Here is a 4,146-nt window from a genome sequence, read left to right on the forward strand (position 1 = left end):
TGCATGTGCCAAAGTTTGTATTTTTTTGTGCAAATTTTGTACTCTAGGTGAAGGAAGTTGGAAAATGGAACATTCACTTGCATACCAAATGTTGTCTGTCATCAGAACACATTGAACACAGAGCAAAGTTTCCTTTTGTTCCAATTATGTGCCTCAACCCTAAGCTCGGAGTGCAATACTGAAGTTTTCAGTTTCCAGAGTTAAAAGACCAAATTAGAGCCCACTAAGAACTGACTGAGACCACTCCAGCTCATTTCACTTAGTCCAAATGAGGAAGGCCTTCAACCAATCTGCCTTCATACTTTCAAAAGAACCTCTACAGTTGCCCCCAATTGTTTCTTAACCATCACAACATGCATGTGCCAAAGTTTGTAATTGTTTCTTAACGGCTTTCGGATGAAACATTAAACTGAGGCCCCGCCTAATCCCTCGGGTCGATATAAAAGATCCGATGGCAATATTTCGAAAGAGCAGGCAGTTATCCCTGGTGTCCTAGCCAATATTGACATTTTTTTAAAGGGGCCAAAAATAACAATCTAATTTTAAAGGTTTTAGAATGTTTAGGATTTAAAAAAATATTTTTTTTATACCCTTACGCTGGTGCTCTTACCAGGTGTTTTTGTGGGCAGTAGTTGGGCAAATAACCCAACTCTGCACCAGTGATTCCTGTGCATGCAGATGACCTGCCGATCTGAAACTTGACAGATCGCAAGTTCTGTGTTTTAGCGCATGCGGAAACTCAGAAAATGCAGAGCACTTACGGCTGCATATGCTATGCGTACAGTATTCAGAGGTCCCGTAAAATCTGGGCCAATATGTTTAGATGGAGTTTTCCATTATAAAAGCATAACCTAGGAAGTAAGGTTATGTATAGGAAGTGTATGCCATAGATTTTTTGTAATTGAATTGAAACTGCTTTGATGTCACTGTCAATTAATTCATTCCTTATTGCAGTCGCATATGGTCATGACATTTTTCCGTTCTATTCACAAAGACTAGTTATAACTTTTTTTAAAAAAAGCCATTGTTCAATAGGGCCATTCAACCTGCAGCGCAGACCAGTAGCAGGGTCGTGGCCCAGGAACTACGCAGCATGGGCCAACAGAGCTCGAGAGACCATCATTGCATCCTACGAAACCCAGGGATTGAGGACTTGCAGGAAGGAGGACAGTAGGAGTATGCGTGTATGTATATGAACTAGGCCCATACAGCAGAGCCTAGTCTGCAGCTGTCTTGGATCCCCTTGCCACTGGACCAAGACCTTGCTCTGTCAAGCCCGTGTGGTAGCTGGTATGCAACGGCCACCCCACATTAAAAGAATTCATCCACTCCTTTAACATGAAGTTTGGGACCTGGAACGTCAAGACCCTCATGGACAACCGCAATAGACCAGAACAGTGCACCGCTATCGTTGCCCGTGAACTCGGGCACTTTGACCTAGACATCGCCACCCTAAGTGAGACCCAGAAGGCAGGGGAAGAGCAGCTCAAAGAACAAGGTGATTGCTATACCTTCTGACAAGGCAAACCAGAAGTAGAACGCTGCCTCCATGGGGTAGGCTTCGCTGTAAAAAATGAGCTTGTGGGCCATCTCAGAGACTCCCCTTGCGGGATAAATGAACGCCTCATGATTCTTCGGCTTACCCTAGCCCAGAACCAGTGCGCTACAGTCTTCAGCGCATATCCCCTAACACTGGAAGCTCAGACGAGACCAAAGAGGAATTCTACTCCAGCCTCAAACAATCCTTGTCCCGTGTCCCAAAGGGTGACTAGCTGATCCTCCTTGGTGACTTCAATGCCAGAATTGGAAAGGACGCTGACCTCTGGGGAGGTGTGATCAGCAGAGAGGGGGTAGGGAAAGCCAACTCCAATGGCATCCTCCTGACGAAATGCTTAAAACATGGTTTCGTCATAACCAATACCCTATTCCGTCGGAAGGACAGCTATAAAGCCTCATGGCAACACCCTCGCTTTAAGCACTGGCATCTGCTAGACTTCGTCATTGTCTGAGCGAGGGATAGCCAAGACATGCGCATCACCGCGCCATGACAGGAGCTGACGACTGCTGGATGGACCACCGCCTAATTCGCTCTGTCATCAACATTGCCCCAAAATAGCGATGGCAACAGAAACAATGCCGCAGGAAAATTAACTCGAGCATTCAAAGATTCTGCTAAGAAAGCCCTATTCAGCCAGCGCCTTGCTACCAACCTGACGACTCCCAGAGACGCAGAATGTCCAGAGTGCCTGATCTGTCATCAAGGCTTCCATAATTAGCACCTGCCAAGAGACGCTCGGTCACTCGACCAGGAAACACCAAGACTGGTTTGACGACAACGACCAGGAGATCCAGGAGCTAATATGCCGCAAGCGCAATGCATTCTTGGACTGGAAACAGCAACACAACTCAAGGGCAAGGAAGCAGTTCTACAGACGTCTGAAGGTCGAGATCCAACAGAAAACCCGCAATCTAAAGAACAGATGGGTGAAGAAAGCACAAGAAATCTAGCAGCTAGCCAACAACCACGATGTGCAAGGATTCTTTAATGCAGTCAAGGTGATCTACGGCCCAAGCACCCAAGGCTCTACCCCATGGCTGGCCAAGAACAGACTTGTTTATCAAGGACACACACAGTCAGTGCCTGCTGGAAGGAGCACTTCGAGGATCTCCTTAACCGAAACTCTGTCTTAGACACGAGTGTCCTCGACTCCATCCCACAGCATACCACCATTTCAGCACAACCCCAGCCTGACGCACGGTTGAAAAGGCCATCTGACAAATGAAGAACAAGGCATCGGGAGCAGATGGAATCCCCGCCAAAACACTAAAACATGGTGGAGAAGCACTACTAGCGCGGATTCATGACCTCATCTCTCTTATCTGGAAGGAGGAGATCTCGGACGCTGTAATCGTGACCATCTTCAAGAAAGGTGACCAGTCAGACTGCGGTAACTACAGAGGAATTTCCCTGCTGTCAACCACCTGGAAAGTCATCACAAGAATCCTTCTCAATCGCCTTCTCCCTTGGCTGAAGAGCTCCTCCCAGAGTCGCAATGCGGATTCCGCCCACTAAGAGGCATAATGGACATGATCGTCACCGTGCAGCAAATACAAGAGAAATGCAGGGAACAGCACCAACCCTTTTACATGGCCGCCTTTGACCTCACAAAAGCCTTCGACACCGTCAACCGTGAGGGATTACGGAGTGTCCTCCTCAGTTTCTGCTGCCCCCAGAAGTTTTTCACCATTCTCCGCCTGCTCCACGATGACATGCAAGCTGTGATCCTGATCAACAGACCCATTCCACGTTTGGACCGGGGTCTCACAATGCTGTGTCATCTCTCCAACGCTCTTTATCTTCCTTGCTGCAATGCTCCATCTCTCCTTCAGCAAGCTCCCTGCTGGAGTGGAGCTAAATTAGAGGACAAACTGGAATCTGTTCAACCTCCGCCGCCTCCAGGCCAGATCCAAGGTCATCCCATCCTCCGTCATCGAATTACAGGACGCAGACAACGCTTGCGTCTGCACACACTCTGAGGCCGAACTCCAAACCATCGTCAACACCTTCACCGAGGCATACGAGAGCCATAGGCCTTACACTAAATATCCATAAGACAAAGGTCTTCTACCAGCCTGCCCCCACCACACAGCACTGCCCTTTCCCCCCACCCAACGTGGACCATTTTTTATACCTCGGGAGCCTACTGTCAACAAGGCAGACATCAATGACGAGGTCCAACACAGTCTTCAGTGCAGCCTTCGGTCACCTGAGCAAAGAATGTGTTTGAAGACCAGGACCACACGCGACACCAAGCTCATGATCTACAGAGCAGTAGTGATACCCGTCCTATATGGCTCAGGGACATGGATTATGTACAGCAGGCACCTCAAACCACGAAGTACCACCAGTGCTGCCTCCGCAAGATCCTGCGAATTCATTGGCAGGATGGGCACACCAACCTCGGTGTTCTCACTCGGGCTAACATCCCCAGCATTGACCACGTTTGATCAGCTCCGCTGGATGGGCCACATCGTCTGCATGCCCAATCCGAGACTCCCAAAACACATGCTCGACATGGCAAGCGAGCTCCAGATAGGCAGAGGAAATGCTGCAAGGACGCCCTCGCAGCCTCCTTGGAAAAAGTG

The sequence above is a fragment of the Pristiophorus japonicus genome, chromosome 1 (genome assembly GCF_044704955.1).
Source record: "Pristiophorus japonicus isolate sPriJap1 chromosome 1, sPriJap1.hap1, whole genome shotgun sequence".
Lineage (NCBI taxonomy): Eukaryota > Metazoa > Chordata > Chondrichthyes > Pristiophoridae > Pristiophorus > Pristiophorus japonicus.